The 25,634-nt window shown below is 36.8% G+C and overlaps 2 pseudogenes; one reads left to right on the top strand and one right to left on the bottom strand.

Annotated features, from left to right (window-relative positions):
* The first annotated feature begins 3,428 nt into the window (after positions 1–3,428).
* LOC101440952 (Parkinson disease protein 7 homolog pseudogene) lies at positions 3,429–4,044 on the top strand (annotated as a pseudogene).
* Positions 4,045–7,928: 3,884 nt separating this feature from the next.
* LOC139438855 (zinc finger protein 37A-like) overlaps positions 7,929–25,634 on the bottom strand; it is a 74,846-nt pseudogene continuing 57,140 nt past the window's right edge.

A 25,634-nucleotide genomic window follows, 5' to 3' on the forward strand; every position in this document is an offset into this window, starting at 1 on the left:
CTAAAAACAAAGCAGATGATGAGCAAAAACAATGAGCAAAGAGAAGAGGAAGCCAACTCGGGAGAGACATTAAAAAAACAAAAAAACTGGGTGACCCCAAAGAATTTGAAGTCATACATTAAAGTGCATTTTAATTCCATTTATTGGAGGCATATTTTGAAGAGGCAGAAGGATCAATGAGCTTGAAGACAGGACCTCTGAACATGAACATACAAAAGAACAGATAAAGAAAAGAATGGAAAAAATTGAATAGGGCTTCAGGGAACTAAATGACATCAAAAGACAAACATATGTACATTCTGGGGTATCCCAGAATGAAGCAGACAGACATTTTCATATTGACGTTCATAGCAGCATTACTCAATTGCCAAAAGATGGAAACAACCCAAGTGTCCATCAACAGATGAATGGATAAACAAATGTGGTATATACCTATGATGGAATACTATGCTGCTGTAAGAAGAAATGAAATTGGGACACATATGGATGAACCTTGAGGACATTGTGCTGAGTGAAATAAACCATACCTGAAAGGACAAATATTGTATGGTCTCACTAATGTGAACTAAACACGAAGAATATATGGAGTTAAAACCTAGACTGTAGCTTACAAGGAGATAGGATGAGGACTGAAGATGGGTAGTGATGCTTATTGTAGGTAAAAATTTTAGTTAGCTTGACTGTAAATGTGTGGAAATGGGTAGAGTTGATGGTAACACATTACAGTGATTACAACTGAGTTAGTTTGTAAACAGGATTGTGACTGAAAGTGGTAGTCGAGGGATATAAATGTCCATTGAAAGAAAGAGAATAATCTAGGGACTGAATAACATAGTGAACCCAGAGGTGGATGTTGATTTTAGTAAACACAAATACAAAAATGTTCTATGAATTAGAACAAATGTATATCACTATTACAAGTTAATAAGAAGATAGTGAAGTATTGGAAAAATACAATTAATGTAACATAGGCTACAGTTATATTCTTGCATTAATGTTAACAAAAATACTGTATCAATACTAAATTTCAAACATGGGGGCTTTGGGATTTTTTCTTTTGAACTATGGAAAATGTAAAAGGTTTACTGAAGCAATGAATGCACAAATCTGTGATGAAAGTGATAGCCACTGAGTGTACACTTTGGGTAGAATGTAAAAGGCATGGCTCTACATAAAACAGCAAACCATGTGGTGGAAGGTGGACTGTGATTAACAGTACAAATATGAAAATGTTCTCTCATTAACTATAACAAATGTACAGTACATAGTGTTAATAATAGGAGTTTGTATTAGTCAGCCAAAGAGGTGCTGATGCAAAATACCAGAAATTGGTTGGTTTTTATAAAGGGTATTTATTTGGGGTAGGAGCTTACAGATACCAGGCCATAAAACATGTTACTTCCCTCACCAAAGTCTATTTTCATGTGTTGGAGCATGATGGCTGCCAACGGCTGCAAGGGTTCAGGCTTCCTGGGTTCCTCCCTTCCAGGGTCTTGCTACTTTCTGGGTTCAAGGATCCTTTCTTCCTGGAGCTTTCTTCTTCCTGGGCTCAGGGTTCTTCTTCTCCTGGGGCTGGCTTCTTTTTCCTCTGTGAGTTTACTTCCCAGGGCTCCAGCTTAAGGCTTCAGCATTCAAACTCCAATATCAAGACTCCAACATCAAAAATCCGCAACTGTCCTTTGCCACACCTTGTTTTGTTTTTAGTATCTTTTTTCTTCATTTTCTTTTAAATGTTACATTAAAAAATGATGAGGTCCCCATATACCCCTAGCCCCCCTACCCCACTCCTCCCACATCAACATCTTCCATCATCGTGGCACATTCACTGCACCTGGTGAATACATTTTGGAGTACTGCTGCACCACATGGACAGTGGTTTTCATTGTAGCCTACACTCTCCCCCAGTTCACCCAGTGGGCCATGGCAGGACACAGTGTCCAGCATCTGTCCCTGCAGCACCACCCAGGACAACTCCAAATCCTGAAAATGTGCCCATATCAAATCTCCTCTTCCCTCTCCTTACCATCAGCAGCTACCATGGCCACTTTCTCCACATCAATATGCCATGCCTTTTAACTGAAATTGCCCACCTACTAAAGGGTGGGACTGAACACCCTAATGACGTGGCCCAATCAAAGCCCTAATCATAACTTAATCATGCCCAGGTACAGACCAGTTTACAAAATAATTCAATATCTATTTTTGGAATTCACAACTATATCAAACTGCTACAGAGTTATATTAGGGTACTCTATGGAAACAGAACCAATAGGAGATATCTGTAAATTTTATGAGATTTTATGATTGTCTCACATGACCATGGGGTTACACAAATCCAAATTCTGTAGGGCAGGCTGCAAACCAGGGACTCCAGTGAAGGTCCTTGGTGAGTTGTCAGGACACTCTGGCTGTCTAAAGTAGAGATGGGTATTCTCTTTTCGAATACTGAAATCACTTCCCCTTTTAATGTCTTCAACTGATTGGATGAAATTTCACTCATTGCTGATGACAATCTCCTCAGTTGCTGTAGATATAATCAGGCATCTATGCAATCAATTCACTGATGATTAAAGTCCATGAAAAATCTTTCTATTACATTTAGCCCAGTGCTTGCTTGACCAAACTGGGCACCATTACTTGAGTTGACATATTAGCTTATCACAGGGTGTACTGAAAAAACATACCAACACAGGGGTGTATAGAAAAAAAGGTAACAGGTGTACACTATAGACCATAGTGGTAACAGTCAGATCATGTTCTTTCATAATCTGCAAAAAATGTTCCACAACAGTGTAAGGTGTTGATGGACTGTTGATGCTTGGGAATTCTGTATATTATGCATGATTGTAAGCTCAGAACTTCTCCAATTAAAAAAAAAGTCAAATGCCAAAGATAGAATCCTGACAGCAGCAAGAAAAAGCAAATTGTCATATACAAGGAGTCCTCAAAAGAGTATGTGCCAGTTTCTCATCAGAAACAATGGAGGCAATAAGGCAGAGAAAAACTGCCAGCCAAGAATTCTCTTTCCAGCAAAACTGTCATTCAAAAATTAGGGAAGAGTTTATAATATTCACAGATAAACAGAAAATGAGAGCGTTTGTCACCAAGAGCCCTGCCCTACAAGAAATAGTAAAGTGATTTCTGCAGGTGGAAAGGAAAAGACAAGAGAGAAAGGCTTGTAGAAGAGTGTAGAAATGAAGATTATCAAAAAGGGTATAAAAAGAGACAAAAATAAGATATGACATATAAAAATCAAAGAATAAAATGGTTGAAGTAAGTACTGCCTTTCCAGTAACAACACTGAATATTAATAAACTCTCCAAAAGATGCAAATTGGATTTAAAAATGACCCATTTACATGTTATCTACAAGACACTCACCTTGGATGCAAAGATACAAATACACTAGTGAAAGGATGGAAAAGGAACGGACGCGAGGCTCAGGGTTCTATTAAGCCTTTAAAAAATTACAACAAAATGGCTTCCAAAAGAGCTCTGGTCATCCTGGCTAAAGGAGCAGAGGAGATGGAGACGGTCATCCCTGTAGATATCATGAGACGAGCTGGAATTAAGGTCACTGTTGCGGGTCTGGCTGGAAAAGAGCCAGTACAGTGTAGTCGAGATGTTGTCATTTGTCCTGACGCCAGTCTTGAAGATGCTAAATAAGAGGGACCATATGATGTGGTGGTTCTGCCAGGAGGAAATCTTGGTGCACAGAATTTAGCTGTCTGGTGCTGTGAAAGAGATACTGAAGGAACAAGAAAAGAGGAAAGGGCTCATAGGTGCTACCTGTGCAGGTCCTACAGCTCTGTTGGCTCATGAAATAGGTTTTGGAAGCAAAGTTACAACACACCCACTTGCTAAAGACAAAATGATGAATGGAAATCACTACAGCTCCTCTGACAACCGCGTGGAGAAGGATGGCCTCATTCTTACCAGCCGTGGCCCTGGAACCAGCTTTGAGTTTGCTCTTGCTATTGTGGAGGCGCTGAGTGGCAAGGAGGCGGCCGATCAGGTGAAGGCAATGCTCGTTATTAGAGCTTAACGCAGAAATACGTGATAACAGTTAGAGAGGCTGTGTGTCATCTGTTCTCATTGTTAGATGTCAGCGGCCAGGGTTGGTCTGCGTGCCTCTGGGAAGGAACAGCTGGACAGAGACGTCTCAGCCTACATGTTTTGTGTCCGTACATTTCTGAACCTTGTGTACCAGATAAACAGTTTATTTAGCAAACCACTGATTGTTTCTTTTGTGAAATCAAATTCATTATCAGCTTCATGTGCAACTCAACTGTTGATAAAACAACTAAAATCAGAGAAGGGTGAATGCATTTTGCACAGCAAGTAGGAAAAGCATAAAAGCAAACATTTAAGAGGCCTGTGATTTTCTCCCTTTCACTAACTGTACTTTCAATGTGTTATTAAAGAATATTGATGAAGAAAAAAAAAAAAAAGGATGGAAAAAGATATTCCATGAAAACAGGAACCAAAAAAGAGTAAGATAGCCATACTAATAATGGACAAAATAGACTTTAAATGAGAAAGTGTTATAAAAGATAAAGGACTTATGTATTAATAAAAGGGGCAATCCACCAGAAGAAATAATCAGTAAATCAATAAAATAACAATCAGTAAATCAAAAAAATAATTGATTTCGTAAAAAGTATAGATATCGTAGGCTAATATGAGTAAGTAATTATGTTAATGTGATTGGGATCAAAGCTTTCTCAGTGGAAGAGAAAAGACATACAGGTATAAAATGACATATTTTTAACTTAAATCGTATTTTAGAGAAAAATGTATTTCTTGAGCTCTCTGAAGAGGATTAGAAGCAACATAGACCCTAGAGCAAATAAGCATATCTAATGCCCAGATTGTGGTGTTTAAGTAACATTTCCCCAGCAAAAGAAATGAGGGTCCTTTGACTGCATGACTTGTTCTCAGTTTGGGAGGAAATACACAGATCAGCTTTGGATATCTTGTACCAGAATGCAAGGAAGCAAAGACTAATGGGTCATGAGAAATTAGCAGAAGGACAAACATGAATGGGCTTCCATTGGCCAAAGATGTAACAATTTTAGCATAAAAATGGGTTTAATTGACTGAAATTCATTAAGAATATAAACATTCATAATTTCACAATTACAGAAGGCAAAAGAACAAAAAAGGCAAAACTAAAGTAAAATAAATACCTAAATAAGGAGATAGCCCCTGGAAATAGATTTGTTTCCTGCAGAGCTTCTTGAAAAGTAGATTCAGAGGCCCTGAAGGCAGGTGTCTCAGATGTTTGGATTTGTTCATAGTGCCTACTCTTAGGAGAAAGAAGCAGGGGCACTATATATACTTTTAATTCTGGGGAGGGTTTGGCCCCTTTTAAACTTCTTGGGGTATGTCTCAGGCTGACCCAGGCAAACCTGTGCGCCTGTGATGGTGTCTTGGGCCAGACTTGTGACATGTGTGATGACTCATGAGACAGAGCACCATAGTCTGGTTAGACTTTCCCCAGAGGCGGGATCAGAAGCTGAGGGAAAGGTAACTGTGTTTGAAGAAGGGGAAATGAACGGAGGCACAAGGTTCATGATGGCTATAGTTTACAGAGTGCAACAGAGTGGACAGAAGTGATGCAGTGGCCACGACCTATTATGTAAGTTGATGAATTGAAACTTCAAGGCAGGGTTTTAGCAATGACAGTCACCCCATACTCTCAAAGAGGTACTTACCAAGAAAGTACAAAAGAAATTGACATCTGTGTCCTGTATCTCAGTTCTGAAGGAAAGGCTGTGAGATTAAAAAAAAAAAAAAAGGCTGTCCTTTTGTACTAAGGGGATAGCCCAGTTTCCTCAGGAAGACTCCCACATAGCTTTGCCCCCATGGGCACTTAAGAATCATGACAATCTCTGAGCCCATACTTTGCAAAAGACCCCATATGAGGTTTCTGACACCACTGTGTTTTCTCCTAAACAGCAACAAGCTACTCACCGTCAGGAAGATTGAAGATCAGTGAGGTGGGATTTGGTGACTATCAGACATTCAAGAGCTTCCTGAAAGTCTGATTTGAATAGAAATTCTTGACTTACATTGGAGTCAGGAAGCTTTTGCAGCAAGTAACATTTTTAGCAGCACAAAAAATATTGTTCTCCGAAGTTCCCAGAACACTTCCACAAACAAATCTAGCCAGAACTAGGACACGCCTCCATCCTCCACAAATCCCTACTGAGAATATATTTTCCATGCTCTGCTCTTCGAGGTTATGGAAGAAAAATATCAAGGAAAAAAATGGCAATGGCTATAAAGTCTGTAAGAACCTACCAATTTTTTGAAAAGTAATTCAAGAAATAATACATATAACTCTAAATGACATGGGTTATTCTGACCAATTCACATTTATTTTCTCATAACAACCTGATGAAGTAGATGTTATTCGTGCCATTTTACAGATAAAGGCCTGAGTACCAGACTGACTTTTCACAAATCTAGTGACAGAGCTAGGGTTTGAACCGAGGCAGTCACGTATCAAAGTCTTCACTCTTAAATCTGTATTAGGAAGGGAAAAGAATATATGACATATATTATAGTACAAATATACACAGTTCCTGTTTTCCATGGGTTATGCAACTCATATCAGTAGACTACTGATTTAAGTAGACTACTCATTTAAGCATATCAGGAAAATAATAGGGATTATTTTCTTGATATAATGCAAAAATGTATTGAGTTCAAATACAGTATTCTTAACTGCTTTAACTTAATTTTGCATATTTTGTGTAACTGATATTTTCATTACACACAATAGTGAACGCTGAGGCATGTAAAAACTTTATAAACACAGTATTGGAATTCCTTATTGACTAAACAGCACCAAAACAATGGCCATATCCACTTTCATATGTCTACATAATTCCTTTTTTTTTTTTTTTTAAGTACTGGGGGCAGGGAATTGAACTCAGGACCTCATATTTGGGAAGCCAGTGCTTAACCACTCAGCCTCACTGGCTTCCCAAGTTACTTTTTTCATTTGCTTTACTTTTGATTTTTCAGGAGGCACCAGGAACTGAACCTAAGACCTCCCATGTGGGAGTTGGGAGCTCAACCACTTGAGCCACATCCACTCCCATACTTCTCCATAATTCTTTAAGCATTTTCTTATTGTCTGGTACATAAGATGGTCCAGGCCCATCTTGTATTTCTCCCTCACCCTGACCTGGAATCAGTCCTGATTCCTTTTGTTGTAGGACAGCACTTAGAAATTAATAATTGGATACTTGGTGTGCTCACTGCTATTGGGTGTCATCGCATTTTAGGTCCTCTTAGCAACCAGAGCCAGAAACTATATGTGCATTCACATTTATAACTATTTATACATATTTCAAAAACACAAGTTCTCTTCCAGTCTAACACTACAGGGTTCTTTCTAGCTTTCTCCCTTTCCATTTTTATAAATAACTTCTCCAACAAGAAACACAGCTCCCACTTCTTCAACATATTACTTGTGCAATGTAACCAATTTCTTAACCATGTTATTTTCCCAACCTGCCACTTCTACACCCCACCCCTCAGCACTCTATCTCCTTGGGTCTGAGCAGATAGACCATTTCTGACTCCACTGCACTGGAAGGGAAGGCAGGTAATGGGAAAGAGGGAATGGGGATGGAAGAAGGCCAAATTGATTTTTGAATACTAAATTATCCTTTGATTCCCCTAAAAAATATCACTATTATCCTCAGATGTTGTAAGAGGTTTTGAAACATTTAGTTTCTGATGTTTAGCAAGGTATGGCTTTGGGCAAAGGTTTCCCTATATTTGTTCATCAATAGGTTTGCTTCACTCTGAGCTTTGTGATATAATATATGGTACCAAATTCCAATAAAATGTTCTCCTACATTCAATAGTTTCATTTTTGTTTCCTCCCCTATCTAAATCATCTGATGTACTGTAAGAACTGATTTTAGAACAAAGGTTTTCTCAAATTTATTACAATAGACTCATCTCCCCCTTTGTGGTCTCTGTTCTACCAAGTTTTGACTTCATCAGAATAATTTTCCACATTTATTACATTTATAGGGTTTCTCCCCATATGTGTTTTCTGATGTACAGTGAGTTTTGACTTCACATAGAATGACTTTCCACAAATGTTACATTCATAGGGTTTTTCCCCATGTGTGTTCTGTGATGTGCAATAAGTTTTGAGTTCACACAGAATGATTTTCCACATTCACTACATTCATAAAGTTTCTGTCTTCTGTGTGTTCTCCGATGAGCAATTAGAGCTGACTTCTGACGGAAGGTTTTCCCACACTTGTTACAACCAAAAGGTTTCTCCCCTGTGTGTATTCTCAGATGTTCTGTGAAACTTGAGTAGTAGTGGAAAAATTTTCCACATTCAATACATTCATACGGTTTTTCACCTGTGTGAGTTCTGAAATGTTTGGTGAGAGCTGTCTTCTCAGAGAAGGATTTCCCACATTTGTTACATTCATAAGGTTTTTCCCGTGTGAATTCTCTGATGTTTACTAAGGTCTGATTTTCTCAGAAATCCCTTATCGCATTCACAGCATTCATAGGGCTTCTCCCCTGTGTGTTTTCTGATGTACTCTAAGGACTGACTTAAAAGAAAACGCTTTGCCACATTCATGACATTCATATGGTTTCTCCCCAGTATGTGTCCTCTGATGTTGAGTGAGGGTTGACTTTTCACTGAAGGATTTCTCACATTCATGACATTCATTAGGTTTCTCCCGTGTGAATTCTCTGATGTGTAACAAGGTCTGAATTCTTGTAGAAGGCTTTCCCACATTCATGACATTCATAGGATTTTCCCCCTGTGTGTACTCTCTGTCTTGTGAGGGATGACTTCTGGTTGAAGGCTTTTCCACATTCATGATATTCATATGGTTGTTCATGTAGATATGTTTGCTGATGTATACCAAGGACTAACTTTTCACTAAAAAAGTTTCCACATTCATTATATTCAATTTTACTATCTCTTTTTTGGGTTCTCTGAATGTGAATGAAGTTTGATTTTTGGCTGAAAAGGTGAACACTGTGATGTGCAAAGGGAAAGGACTCCTGAAAGAAATTTTCTCCACATTTATTAAATTCACAATGATTTTCTCTTGGATCTGTTTCCTGATGAACAATGAGAGATGACATATCATAGAAGATTTTCTCATATCCATTATTTTCACAGGTTTTCTCTCCTGGTGAACTTCTTTTGTGTAAAAAGTAGAGTGAATTCTCATGGAAAGCTTCCCATAGTCACTGTATTCAAAAGGCTGCTTAAAATGTTGTAGTTTCTTATGCTGAACAAGATCTTCATTAAGACATAGGACTCTACCATTTTTATTATATTCATAAGTTTTTTCTTCAGAGTGAGCTATTTCTTGATTATCATGGAGCAATTTTCTACCTTTGTTAAACTCATTAAACTTCTTTCTTGAGTAGTTTCTATTATTATGAATTAATTCTGAAACATAAGTAGAGTAAGAAGGAAGATTAGTTGACAAGGATAGCTCCCTGTCAGTTATCCTAGTTGACAAGGATATTTAAGAAAAACAGACTTTGCATTAGGTTTGGAGGAACAGATCAGTTAAGGCCATTATCCCCTCAAGCCTAGGTTATGACTTACGACAATAGCATGCACACCTCTGGTCTCATTTCTCTTTTCAATTCTTCATAGCAACAATAAATTAAATCTCTGAGAGTTCTACTTCATAAAGGAATAGTCCTTTAGTCCAGACTCTAAGCCTATTTCTAGCTATAATTCACTAGGAATGGGAAAATATACAAAATAAATAAAATCAATGAAGGGACAAACCATTTTTGCCACAGGATCAGATACATGGTCTATTCTGGTTGTGGAGTTTCTCGTATTCCAGAGTTGTTCAACACAGTGAACCATTCCTGGCCATCAAATCCTCTTATTCCCTGTTTTGATATTTTCTGGCTTTTCTTCAAATAAGATTCCTCTATTATAATATTAATTCTCAATACTGCATTTATATCGGTTTCAACATCTCAGTATACCATGAAAATTTTAAGGAATACATTTTTGAGTGGATCAATTTGGTATCTATCATTGACAATGGACAAGGATTTTTAATAAGTATATCCTGCAAGAAAGGCCTTGCTGGCCAGAAAGTACATAGGCTCCAGTGCTTGGAGCCAGAAGTTCCCACAGAGCATGTTTTCTGCTGTGGCCTTCAGCTATGTGATGCTGAAAGGTGTGTGATCACCCTACTGAGTAGAGAACTATGACACTGTTGAAAGACACCTCTGTTGGGCTGTGCATTTTGAAGAAACAACATGGATGCTGGATGAGCTGTCATTCATTTACACTGAAAGGGTTTGTTCTGATGAAAAAACCTCAGAACACAGACAGCAGATTCTTGGCTTATGATTCTGGATGAATAGCAGTGAGCAAAGCTCTGCTCCATCTGGAAAAGTGAATCAACCCCTGGGCTTGATGTATCCTCCTCCTAACAGCAATTCCAAACAAGCTTTGCAGAGAGGATTTAGGTCAGGGGTTCCTAACCTTTTTTATTCCACTGACCCCTTTGCCAGTCAGGTGAAAACCATGGACCTCTGACTAAGGCCACACTATACTATGTACTATTTAATAAATATATCATGCCCACTCCAACATGTCCCCACAAGAATGTTTGTTTTTTAATTTAAATTCAAGGTTTAAGAATGCTTTGTTCAGGTGATTCAGACTTCTTTCTGTTCAAATTATATTAATTTTTCTGTAGAAAAAGTTTTGGTTTCTCTTGCACTGGCCCTTCCAGATAAAGGGTCTGGGTGAGTAGAAGACTATTAGAAAAAAACATTGAGTTACATTTACCAAGGGGACATACAGATTTTGCAACAATGGAGAGAAAGCAGACACTGGCATCTGAGGAAGTGAACCTTCAGACCAAAAGGTGTTGAAGTAAAATAAAATGGTCACCTACATTGGGCATTTCCAAGAGGTACTCCTTTCCAAGAAAGGATTATCCAGAAGACAAAAACAATTTACCTGCAGGGCTTTCCAAGAAAATGGAACAACAGAACGTACCCTAAAGAACTTCAGATAAGAAACATCTGGAGATAAATCAGTTTCAGTCTAGTAGAGACAGGTTATCAGAATGGACAAAAATACCATACTAATCAATTTATGCCTACTTCCCCCTTTGTGAGACCTCCCTATGTAAAATGGAAACTTAACATCAGTCAATGGGAATATTTCCTTGCTTGCTTCTGCACTTATTCTATATAAGCTTCCCCTTTCCACTCTAGGCAGAGCTCCTTTCCATGGGTAGTTAAGATCCTGCCCAATTCATGACTTGTAAAACACTTAAATAAACTCCACTAAAAAAAATCTATATTTTATTTTAATAGAGGCATAGGGGAGGAGGGTTGTTAATTATCCTGGTCTTTGTGGACTTCCCTTGGATCCCTCCTCCCAGAAGGAAAATGCCCTGCTACTCTCTCAAACTGCTACCTGTGCTGCATAACCCAACTGGGAAAAGAGATTTATTCTTTGTTTTCAAACTGGCAGCTGCTTCGACCATTCCGCCTGACCTCTAACTAGGAGACAGTTCCTACACTTTCTTGTGGAACGTCTCCAGAACTGAATTTTCAGACTGGAAATGGTGGGGAAATGGAGGATCTAAAGCTTACAAGCCAGTAGGAGTTCACACTGGAGACAGCAGAAACCTATGCTGCTAGACTAATAATTAATGCCCCAATGTGGGGCCCCTAACAATTGTAAACTCTTTTCCCTCTGGGATTGTGCTTCTATATGCATGAAAAGCGTTAACTGGTGATTTAAGTGTTTGGTGATTAGTCAGAAACAATGAAGTGTCTGAAAAAATATTCCCAGAAGTATAACAGATCTCAGAATGTATACGGTAAGTAGGGTTATTCCACTACAAACTCAGTATGGAATTTGTCCCTGGCTTTAGCTGAAGTGATTCATAACCACATCTCAGCCTGGCAGGTATTCAGATCAGCGTCATTTAGGCCAGAGTTATATGGATGGCAAAATGTGCCCTTCACTTATTTCTTGCAGGTCAAGGCAAAATGGTTAATATAAAAACTTAAGGAGGATGCACCTGGCTTTCTAAATAGACCTTTATGGTTAAAGAATAAAACTAAGTGAACAAGGAACAGCACATCAATAGAAAAATTAGGCAGATGCCACCTAAAAAAGAATGGCATTTTGGGGCTGTAGAGAATAAAATTTTATATTTCTGCAGTCAGAAAATTCTGAGCAAAGTTAATGAAACTTGAGACCTAAGCAAAAACAAACAAACAAACAAACAAACAAACTTCGGAAAGCAATTTATAAGTGATTACATAGGGAAAAAATTTACAGAGATGCTTACCTCCCAGCAGTATTATTTTTTATCTCAAGGTGGGGTGAAGGGGAGGCTAAGAACGGGGAAAGGAGACATCCCTAAACAATAAAGCTGGAGAAAATGGCCTTATATTTCCCCTGGAGTGATTTATTTATACTTCAAAAGGTAAAGGAAGAATTCTTATGTTCAACATAAGAAAATCAATTAATGTAATATACCACATTAAAAAAAAAAGTGAAGAAAAAACAAATGATCAACTAGATTGAGGCAGAAAAAGCACTTAACAAAATCCAACATCTTTTCTTGATTAGAATACTTAGGAAAATAGGAATAAATGGAAGCTTCCTCAAAATGATGAAAGGCATATATGAAAACCCAAGTGAACATCATACTCAATGATGAAGCAAGGATGCCCACTGTAAGCACTGTTATGCAACGCTGTACTGGAAGCTCAAGCCAGAGCAGTCAGGCAAGAAAAAGAAATAAAATTCATCAAAACTAGAAAAAAGAAGTAAAATTTTAACTATTTGAAGATAACATGATTCTTTTTATGGAAAGTCCTGAAAAATCTACAGCAAAGCTCCTAGGGCTAATAAACAAATTCAGCAAAGTGATGGTATATAAGGTCAACACACAAAAATCATTAGTGTTTCTATACACTTAATAGTGAGCGATCTGAAGAGGAAATGGAAAGGGGCCCCAAATAGTGAAAAACATCATAGAAAAGAAGAATGAAGTTGGAGGTTTGCATGATTTCTGACTTTAACGCTTATTACAAGACCTAAGTGCTCAAAATGGCATGGCACTGGCACAAGAACAGCTATATAGAAAAATAGAATTGAAATGAGAGTTCAGAAATAGACCATCACATCTATGGCCAATTGATTTCTAAATTTTTTAATAATTTTATTTCGAGATAAAAAAATAACAGAAAATGCAGCTAAACAAGTGATGGAAACATTACTACCAAAAAGTATAGGCACTTTTATCTCAATTAATTTCAACTACTAAAACTCATTTATTCCTCTAGTGTTTAAAAAGATACAGATGAACACAGATTAGTCAAATGACAAAGTCAATGTCTCCTAATTAGTGGGGAAAAAAAGAAAAAAATGATTAATCATTCACATCTCACAAAAACAAATTCAACATTTTTTCTGACCTTTAGCATTAATATTATACCAACTTCACTTTTGCTACATTACAATGCAGTGGTTAAATGTTTATAAATTACTTAAGTTATATTTTTCCCATGTATCACCACATTCTTAATGCTTTGTAGAAGAACATTCCTATATTGTTTTTATTAGCCACAATCCTAATCTGCCGAAATCATTGTTACATATTCTGTATTTTATCCTCCAGCTATGGCCAATTGATTTTTCACTATGCTGGCTAGTCCACTCAATTGGGAAAGAACAACATCTTCAACAAATGGTGCTGGGGGAACTGGATAACCATATACAAAAGAAAGAAGGAGAACGCTTATCTCATACCATATGCAAAAATTAACATAAAATGGATCAAGACCTAAAAAAAAAATCACGAGTATAAATTCCCTAGAAGACAATGACGGAAGTGCCTTCAGGATTTTTGGCAATAGTTTCTTAGATTTTTTTCATATAATAAAATCCATGTTTAAAGAAGTTTAGGTTACAGAAAAGTTACATTAAAAATATAGCGGATAGATAATGAAATAAAAGGCACTGAAATAGGAAAGGAAAAAGTAAAACTTTCAATATTCTCTGATGATATGGTCCTATATCTAGAAAACCCTGAAAAAGTCACAACAAAGCTACCAGAATTACTATACAGGTTCAGCAAAGAGGCGGGATACAAGATTAATATGCAAAAATCAATAGCGTTTCTATACACTACTGATGTGCAATATGAGGAGAAAATTAGGAAAAAAACCCTCTATTTATAATAGTGACTAAATCACATATTTAGGAATAAACTTAACCAAGGACACAAAGGACTTGTATTCAGAAAACTACTAAACATTCCTAAAAACAACTAAAGAAGACTTAAATAAATGGAAGGACAGTCTGTGTTCATGATTTAGAAGGCTAAATATTGTTAAGATGCCATTTCTAACCAAACTGATATACAGATTCAAGACAATCACAAAAAAATCCCAACAGCCAATTTTTTGCAGAAGTGGAAAAGCCAATTACCAAATTTATTAGTATTTGGAAGGGTAAAGGGCCTCAAATACCAAAAAGACCTTAAAAAAGAAGAATGAAGTTGGAGGACTCTCATTTCCTAACTTTAAAGCATATTACTTAGCTACAGTGGCAAAAACAGCATGGTACTGGCATAAAGACAGACATACTGACCAATGGAACCAAAGTGAAAACTCAGACCATCACATCTACAGTCAAGTGATTTTTTGACAAGGCTGTTAAGCCCTCCCAGCTGAGCCAGTCTATTCAATAAATGGTGCTGGAAGAACTGGACAGCCATATCCAAAAAAAGAAAGACCCATATCTCACACCTTATACAAAAATTAGCTCAAAATGGGTCAAGGACCTAAATATAAAAACAAAAACCATAAAACTCCTAGAAGAAAGTGTAGGGAAACATCTTCCAGATCTTGTGGTAGGCAGTAGTTTCTTAACCCTTACACTCAAAGCATGAGCAACAAAAGGAAAAACAGATAAATGGGAACTCCTCAAAAATAAACACTTTTGCACCTCAAAGGACTTTGTCAAATGGTGAAAAGGTTGCAAGCACATATCTGATAAAGGTTTTATTTTTTATTGTAAATTTTTGAAGATACAGAGATCACAAAAAATGTTACATTAAAAAATATGAGAAGTTCCCACATACCCCACCCCACTCCTCCCTCATCAACAACCTATTTCATCATTGCGGCACATTCATTGCATTTGGTGAATACATTTTGGAGCACTGCTGTACTGCATGGATTATAGTTTACATTGTAGTATACAGTACATTTAGTGGGTTATGGCAGGATATATAATGTCCAGCATTTGTCCCTGTAATATAATTTAGGACAACATCCATGATATATAAGATCATACAACTCAACAAAAAAGACAAATTACCCTAGTAAAAAATGGGCAAAAGACTTGAAAAGATAATTGTCCAAAGAAAAAATACAAATGGTGAAGAAACGCATGAAAAAATGTTCAACATCACTAGCAATTAGGGAAATGCAAATCAAAACTACAATGAGGTATCATTTCACATCTATTATACTGGGCACCATTAAAAAGTTGGAAAACTAAACAGAGAGGATGTGGAGAGATAGGAATGCTTATTCACATTGGTGGGAATGTATAATGGTACAGCCACTGTGTAGGATTGTTTGGTAGTTCCCAAGGAAGATGAATATAGACTTTCAATGGGTCTCAGAAATACCATTACTAGGTATATACCCAGAAGAACTAAAGCAGTGGCACAAAGAGATATCTGTATACCAATGTTCATGCTGGCATAATTCACAATTGCCGAAAGTTGGAAACAACCCAGGTGTCCATCAATGGATGAATGGATAAACAAATAAACATGATGGAATATTATGTAGCAGTAAGAAGAAATGAAGTTGTGAAGCCTATGACAACATGAATGAACCTGGAGGGCATTATGTTGAGTGAAGCAAGCCAGACACAAAAGTACAAATACTGTATGATTGTGCTATTATGAACTAAATATATTATATAAACTCATGGAATTAATAATTAGAATATAGGTCACTCAAAAATAGGAGGGTAAAAAATGGAAAGCTGAGGGTCAATCTGTGCAGAACTGGTAAAAAGGTTGTTTGTAAATCTTTGGAAATGAATAGAAATGGTGAAAGCACATCATAGTGTTTGTAACTAGCAGAGCTATTATATGGGTATGACAGTGGTTGAAAGGGAAAGTGTAAGGTCATGTATATTACTGGAAGGAAAGCTGAAATCTGTAAAATGAGACTACATAAGATAATAAAACCTCATGGAAAACATGATATGGATAATATGCATATATATACGACTGTTTTTACAAAATATAAATACAAAATAACTAGAGAAGAGGAAACAGAATAGCAACTGTACGATAGGGGAAGCATAGAGAGACTGAGAGGTGATGAGTTTTGTTTGTTTCATTGGTTGTTTTTTTAGTATTACTGTTGTAGAATTTGAGAGAAGTTCAATTACTTGAGTATAGAGAGGCCAGGACTCAGGAATGAGTTTGAGAAGGAAAAATGGTTTATTGATGGCCGGCCGGACTCAGGAACTTTCTGTTTGAATCCCGAGCCCCGAACAAGATTTTTCAGTCCCTTTTATACAGAGAGGAAAGGTCAAAAGGTCCTTTTGTTTCAGTTCTCAATAGGCTTGAATTAGCATATATTTCCACATCTTAGTAAGCTTTTAGCATGGACTCCAGACATTCTAGATAAGCTTTTAGCATATTTGGTTTGCATTTCCCCTGAATACTTAAAGTTTATAGACCTTGCATTGTTAAACTGTTTCCTGCTCACCAAGGGCAGGAATGCAGCCTTTTATCATCCCACACCCACAAGTCACAGATAGTTTAGGTTATCTCTGGAGAGACAAAGAGCCTGCCACCCATAGCCCACATCATTTCCCCCCTTTGCCAAAGTTTAACTTGCTAAGCTTTGTCATAATTATTGTTGGAGCTTTGAGGTGGATGGCTGTTTGTTGTTTTGATTGATTATTTATTAATCTTTAGTGTAGCATCCAGGACTGTTTTTAAGAGTTTAGAAGTTTTCATTCTGGACAGCAGAATCCTGGGGCGGGGGCCTCCTGCAGTTATTCTGCGGCCACTGGTGCTCACATGGATTTTCAGTCAGGTTTCAGATCCATCTATTAATTTTATTTTACCCTTGAAGAGTTTACACCTTTAATTTAAAAGGGGTGCTGAAGGGAGACGGATCTCTTTTCTGTAACTGCTTCTTGCTGGCCATGGGCTGTAGTCATTGCCTAATAAGGTGTAAAACTCTTAATTTTTTCTAACTGGAGGAAGATGGATCTGGCATTCTGTATGAAGTTGGATAAACTTTTTATATGGTTAATAAGATGTTTACTCTGAAAGAAACAAACTTAATTAAAAATTTGGAATACCCATTTTTAAAAGAGGACACATTGGATTACAGAGGTAGACAAGGTTAGGTGCCTATAAAGATGGCACTCCTTAAAAGCTGGTGGGAACAGCATGTATATTCTTTTTTAAGTTATTCATCTTTAGAGAGAAATTGCAACAGACACTTAGCTTTGTCTGAAGACACATTCCAAGCTGTTCAATGATTGGCACTCATTCGCTCTGTCAGATGCTCTTGGTGAACTGGCACTCCTTGGGCAACTGGCTTCACTCAGGATTAGAACACTAAGTTGGAAATTCTCTTCGTTTTCACCTGTGGGAGTGATCAGAACTACAGAATAAAGGCTTTTTTTACACCTTGGTTTTAATTGTACAATTTCTAGCAATTTTGACTTGTTCAATAGGTGACTCACCATCAGCAAGCAAGCCTCACCTTTGCTACACAGCAGAGTACAGTAGAAGATAGAAGTTGACTGAGACTGGCTGAGAATGCCACCTTATTCTATAGACATGTTTATTAACTGTTTAGAAAATGATTTTACCAGGAATTTAACATGTCTAATATACTTCTGCACTTGAACCAAAATAGAAAAGATAACGTTATAATTATTAGGCATATATTTAGTACAGGATAAAAGTACAGCACTTAATATTAACTAATGTATTACTTAAAGCATAAGGATTCAGAGTTGCAATTATTAGTTTTGAGTTTCAGGTTTGTAATACTTTACATGTTATCTCTCCATGAGAGCAGGCCATAATGCCAATTGTGTTTAAGTTTCACTTACTGTATCCTGGTATCATGGCTCCACTTAGCATGTTTTTCAATGCAGTGAGCAAGTCACAGCATCCTTGATCTTAGAGAGAATTTCCAGTATTCTACTAGCCTGGTGCATAGTGCTCTCTGGCACTATGATATCTGGAGGCGATATCAATTGTACACTTGGCTGTACCGAGTCATTATTGGCTGCTGCAGGAGCTTGAAACTGCAATATAGTTTCCACCGACTTCAGGAGCAGAACCAGAGACTGATATAGCACATATTTTAATTGAGGGGTCAGTGACCAGCCTAGCCAATAACTCACATGGAGAGGCCACCTGTAATGTATTCAAGGCCTGGTTTGAATGCACAAGAGTTTGACAATGTTAAAGTTTATTCCTTGTTTTTATATATATTTTAAACAACTTAATGCAACACATATATCAAATGACTGTTTACTTACACAATTTTACTATGAAGATAACAGTAGGTACTTTAGTAATAGAGGAAAAATATTATTTTTCATTGTTAGAATGAAAACAGAAGATTTCCAATAGAATCAAGATAACTTTTTATTACCATTTACTTAAATATGTACTTTGCGGTGGCCTTCAGACAGGTTTTATTATCATTAAGTTATTTCTGCTACCAATACCAATCTAAGTTTTAGTTAACAATGACTTCTAGAACTAGAACTATTTAAACATTTTCAGTTTGGCAGATGTTTTACAACTGCCTTATAATTGACTATAACGACATTGACTAGACACCTTATGTTTAAATAAACTTATTAATTACAATTCCCAAAGAAATTTACTCTATTTATTTAAGAGAGCATATCTACGTCTTTTTCCTTTAGCCTAATTTCACTAATGTGAACTTACAATTTTCATTACTCTAAAGATTTTGTATATATAATGTTAATTTAGTTTATAAATTAACTATGGGAGATTACACTCAAGTTAAATAAAATTGAAAACCATAATAGTTTATGCAAGGAATGTTCTCTTTTTCCCTTACAGGAAGCTAAAAACTTCTTTAAGTTATGAAAATTAATAATTTAAAAGTATACTGACTACCAGGTTTTAAAACACATTACACAATTACTTAATTTTTAACTCATAACCCAGGAAAGATTTTTCCATAGTTTTTATGGACTTTCCTTTACTTACTGAAATTTGTTAATAGAGCCACTAATTACCTTTATTTTGTTGGAAAGAAATCTTCTGGAAGAAAATAAGGCTTACTAGATTGTGGAGAAGAAAAGAATTTATTCTCAGTCTTGCAAGAAGGGGCGCAGAGCCAGATACGGCTGGAGCCCCGAACAAAGAAAAATGACACAATTTATACCCCTAAGCCTAGCATGCAAGCTTTTCCTGTTTTTCCATAGATTGGATACTTCAGAAGTTACATCTTCTCTGAGATTTAACTTTCCCATGCAAAAGTTTGTGATTTAACTGCTTCCTCTATCACATTCCAGCCATTTTAGTTTTTACCTGCTCCCCTTTGTCCAATAAGGAATAGAATTTAGTGCTGAAATGGCACCGACTTAGCTCCTTCTTGGGCATCCTTCCACTGCCCATAGGACTGGCCTAAACTGGTCTCCTCCACTGCTGTCTAACCTGGGAGTGGGAGACTGAGGCAGCAGGCTGCCAGGTTACATCAACATTTTTCTTATGTGAAAATTAACCTAATCTTTGTTTTTTTACATTTTATGGCTGACAAAAGGTATAAACTGGGAAATTACCAAGCAAACTGATTCTTAATTCCCTAGCCTAGTAGATAGGTTTAATCTGCTACACCTAGTTTTGCCTTTAAAGCTCTTGCAAAGAGGAGGCCCTTTCCCAATTGTTTCTATAATCAGATTTCTATGACTTTTTCATCCTGCTTAGTTTAATTTGGGCTTTAAGAATATTTATTTACATATATAACTGCATATTTAATTAACAATTTGAATAGAGCTCTTTTAAGAATTTTCACTTGTTAATTTGGTATTATTATCCTGATGTATGAAGACATACACTGAGCAAATGGGCAGACACAAAGAGTTAGACACAGAAACAAAACTCATTGATATTATTTATAATTTGCATTATTTTATATATTGTTTAGCTTAATTTGGGGTCCCGAAATATATATTACTTATAACTGCATATTTAACATCAACAATTTGAGCAAATAGGCAGACATGAATAGTTTGACACAACAACATAACTTTAGTTACTTTAAACTTCTAATTCTTACAAAACAAGTGTGACTGCAAAACATTTCAAAGACTCTTGAAACTCTTCTTAATTTGCACTATGACTGTGCAGTTTTATACTATGATTATGCAGTTTTACACAAGAATTTTCTTTCTTAATGGATTGTAACCAAAATGTTCTCAATGCTTTAGCACTATTTTTTTTGTTTCAGAACTTTATACTTTACTTTGAATTTAGCAGAATTTTGGATAAGCAACAAGATTAATTTTATATATATTTACTGAGGCTATTTGAAGCCTCAGGGAGACAGACTGGTTTCTCTCATGAATTGCCACTCTTAGGAACACTGACCGTTAAGGCAGGAGACTTCTCCCCCTCCACCCCCCTTTTTGATTTTGGAGATAATAAAACTCCAGTGGTCATTTAACCTTATTCCATCAGGCAGCAATTTATTTAGTTTACACTTGAATTCATGAGAGAAAGGGTTACTAATACCAGGAGAGGAGACAGTGATGTCCCAGCTCTTCTCAATTATGAAATAACCATAGGCAAAGGCAAAGGGTGAGGTTAGGCTTGAAGTCACCATAAACAAAGGAAAGGTTAGTATAGAATTTACACTTAAATAATAGTTTCAGGCTAAATTCACCCAGCTATAATTTCAGTTATTATCTTTCCACTGTTTTATAATATAAATGCATTTATAAATGATTTTAACTCTTACAGTTTTTATTAATTTTTTTAAAAACCTATTAATTTTATAACACCTTTAAATACCTTTCATTCGACTTATAACATATTAAATGAACTTAACCATTACTTTAATTTTTCCTTTAAAGTAAAAGAATAAATCTCTTGCAGTTAGTTTGAAATAAAAAGCTACTTTTCAGGATTTGATTTCTAGAACATAAATATTCTTTTAAAAGAGGTAAGACTTCTTCAAACACTGAGGAAATGATGAGGTTAAAGCACAAGAAGCTATTTTGATAAAAGATTTTCTTTGTATATTGATCTTACTCAATTTTAATCATAAAAATTTTCCTTCCACAAACCTTCTACACTTTCAGTATTCATTTAGGTTTTGTCCCACACTCTACTCTTTCTAATAATCAATTATTTTATCTTAGGACAAAATCATCTTCTGTTTCTTTAACAATAAAAACACACTCCATATATCCCACATACTAAGTTACCAGGCAAAGTTCTTACAACATATAATTGCCATTAATACTAAACAAGCTTGTTAAAGTAATGAACTTTTCTTCACTTTAAATACTTAGTAGCATGTAATACCAGAAAGAGTTTTTTTGGAAGCAAGTTGGCAGGGGAGACTGGCTGCCGAATAAGTTTGGTATAAAATTGCCTTTTATTATTATTATTATCAACCCAGTTTTTGTTAAATAATGACTTTCTGCAATTAGCCATTTAAATACCTTAATTTAAACAATGCTTTGTAAAACTTTTATAATTATTTATACCCTTAAGACAAATTTTACCTTCACAGAACACATTCTCTTACTTAAAGTTACTACAATACCTTTTAAGAACCTGGGCAGAAAGCAAAGGTATTTTGGCTTTGACACCCTAGGGAGGGAACTTTACTGCATTTATTCTGATTCTGGTTTTTACCTCCTTCAAGGCAGTCGGGTACACAACAATCAAACAGGAATGCAGCTTATGAATAGAAGGTGTGGACTCACTGGAAAGGGGCAAGCCGCTCTCCCCTTTCTAGCTTTCAGGCCAAAATGGGCAGACAGAACCTACTCAAATTCAGCAACTCTCCAGGGGACTCAGCCACCCTGACTGGGGCAGCCCCAACAAACTTGGGTGCATGGCGCGGACACAGATGGCCTCCAAGCCCCGGCACAGGGCCAGACCAGAGACAAGACAGCAGAGCATGCACAAACATCTAGACTCTGCAAACATCCAGACTCCTCAGTTTTGCCCCATAATCATTTCACCCCCTTGCCAATGGCAAGGGAGGGCTCCAGCTCAGCTGTAATTCTACTTTACATAAGGACACAACTCCAACACTAGCATTGAGCTGACACAGACAGAAGCACAAAGGTCACTAATTTGACCCACAAATTTATATATATTTTCACCATGGCTGCCCCCACAGCCATCACAAACCTCAGAACACTTAACATTTGGTATAAAGCGAATTCATTCACAATTTAGCACCATAACAAAAGATTTCAGCTAGACATTTTCCACTGTTTAAACTTTACACCCAGACCAAGCTCCACCAGAAAAGCCGATCCATTTTCCTGTAACCAAGTTTTGTTTTTTTTTAATCTAGACCAATTTCTAGAACATTAGGACTTGAACCGATAAATAGCCCTTTTTACTAAAATCAAGACTCCACTCCTTTAGTGGATATAAGACCAGTACCAGATTCTAACATGCAGTTAGACAAACCCAAAACACCAGGACTTTTTCTCGGTTTTTCTCCAGGACATTAGGACTCGAACCTATAAACAACCCTTCCTATTAAAATCAAGACTCCACTCCTTTAGTGGATGTAAGACCAGTACCAGATTCTAATATGCAGTTAGACAAACCTAAAACACCAAGGCTTTTCCCCGGATTTTCTCCTTTTCCCAAGCCTAGAGAGAACGGCTTCCCCCCAATTTTATGGGGCTACTAGGGTTCTCTCGGGAGGTGATCAGCCTCCCCTTCCTAGCAATTAAAGCTAGGGCCTTCCAGACTGTGCTCACCCGGGGAGTCTTACCTTCTTCCATGTTTGGAGTTCTTTTTCATTCCCAGAATCTTTCTCTTCAGACCTTCCATTGCCCTCGATTTTTGTCGGGAAGATTCTGGTGGAGCCCACATCTTTTCTGGATTAAATTTAATCCAGGGGTGCCCAGATTTGGGGTTCACCCGAGTCCTCCTGGCTTCCTCGGGGATTTGGAAGGGGCAGTAAAATGTTACCGTCTCTGGCCTTCGTTTGTTGTTCTGCCGCGGTCGCCAAAAATGTTGTAGAATTTGAGAAGTTCAATTACTTGAGTATAGAGAGGCCAGGACTCAGGAATGAGTTTGAGAAGGAAAAATGGTTTATTGATGGCCGGCCGGACTCAGGAACTTTCTGTTTGAATCCCGAGCCCCGAACAAGACTTTTTAGTCCCTTTTATAGAGAGAGGAAAGGCCAAATGGTCCTTTTGTTTCAGTTCTCAATGGGCTTGAATTAGCATATATTTCCATATCTTAGTAAGCTTTAGCATGGACTTCAGGCATTTGATAAGCTTTTAGCATATTTGCTTTGCATTTCCCCTGAATACTTAAAGTTTATAGACCTTGCATTGTTAAACTGTTTCCTGCTCACCAAGGGCAGGACTGCAACCTTTCATCATCCCACACCTACAAGTCACAGATAGTTTAGGTTATTTCTGAAGAGACAAAGAGCCTGCCACCCATAGCCCACATCATTATTACTTCTGAAATAATAAAAATTGCTCTAAAAATGACTGAAGAATGCACAACTGTGTGATTATATCAAATACCACTGATTGTACACTACGGTTGGGTTTATACTTTACTAATTTGTATTAACAAAATTGATGTGTTAAAAAAATTAAATCAATTGAATATGGCAAAAAAAAAAAAAAAGAATACAGAAGTGGATGTGGCTCAAGCAGCTGGGTTCAACTACCACAGGTTTGGGTTCCAGTGCCTCCTAAAGAAGATGCACAAGACAGAACTGTCATGATGTGCTGGTGCAGCAAGCTAATGCAACAAGATGATGTAGTGATATGACATAACCAAAAGACAGTCAGGAAACACAAATAGAGACACAACAAATTAAGCGGAGGTGGCTCAAGCAATTAGGCACCTCCCTCCCCCATGGGAAGCCCCGGGTTTGGTGCCTTCTAAAAAAGAACAGGCAGCAAGTGCAAACCATGAGGGAGGGGGGAAATAAATAAAATAAAATTTAAAAGACATGCATATATATATCAAGAAGACACTGAGTGAGCACAAAGAAGAATTTGAGAACCAGAATAGAAAAACAACAGAGCTTATGGGGATGAAATACACAATAGGTGAGATCAAAAGCACATTGGATTGGGGGATATGGAAAAATATATACCAAATGTATGCTTTAGACAATAGTTAGTGGTAATAGTCTGATGATTATCTCAATCTATAACAAATGAGTGGTATATTATATGGCAATTTCACAAATGTGCATGATTATTTTGTAAGTTCACAACTTCTCTAATAAATATATTTAAAAAAACACAGAGACATTTACAACAGCAGACTCAAACTGACAAGAAAGAATAAGGGATGTAGAAGACAGAACAGCTGAAATTGATGAGAGAGAGGAACAGAGAGAGAAAAGGATGGTAGAGGGAGTTGAATGATAAGCACAACAGCATACATGTCCTGGGAGTTCCGGAAGGAGATGAGAAGGGAAAAGGGGCAGAAAGAGTACTTGAGAAAATAATGGCTGAAAATTCCCCAAGTCTCATGAAAGAAATGAATTTACATGCCCAAGAAGTACAGTGTATACTAATAGATATAAATGTGAATAGACCTACTCCATGACACATACTACTCAGAATGTCAAACGTCAAAGATAAAGAGAAAATTCTGGAGCAGCAAGTGAGAAGCAAACCATCACATACAAGGAATGTCCAATAAGACTTATTGTAGATTTCTTATCAGAAATGACAAAGGCAAAAAGACAGTGGTGAGATATGATTAGGATACTGAAAGAGAAAAATTGCCAGCCAAGAATTCTTTATCAGGAAAAACTGTCCTTTATATATGAAGGTTAGTTTAAAACATTTACAAACAGAAACTAAGAGAGTTCATAAAAAAGAATACACCCTTGCAGGAAGTATTAAAGGGAACCTTACAGTCCGAAAAAAAAAAAGACAGGAGAATGTTGTTTGGAGGAGAGTGAGTGTAGAACGCAAGACTAGTAGAAAGGGTAACAAAAGGAAAAAGGCAAAAATAAGATATGACATATGAAAACCAAAGGATAAAATGGTGGAAGTAAATAATGCATTTAAAGTAATATATGTGAATGTGAATGGATTAAACTTCCCAATCAAAAGATATAGGCTGAGAGAATGAATTAAAAAATGTATGAGCCATCTATATGCTGCCTACAAAAGACTCACCTAAGACCAGGGATATCAGCTCAAATCAAAAGGTTGGGAAAAGATGAATCATACAAACAGTAACCAAAAAAGAACAGGAGTAGTTATACTAATATTGGACAAAACAGACTGTAAATGCAAAAACGTTACAAGTAATACAG

This window comes from Dasypus novemcinctus, chromosome 4 (genome assembly GCF_030445035.2).
Source record: "Dasypus novemcinctus isolate mDasNov1 chromosome 4, mDasNov1.1.hap2, whole genome shotgun sequence".
In the NCBI taxonomy this organism is placed as follows: domain Eukaryota; kingdom Metazoa; phylum Chordata; class Mammalia; order Cingulata; family Dasypodidae; genus Dasypus; species Dasypus novemcinctus.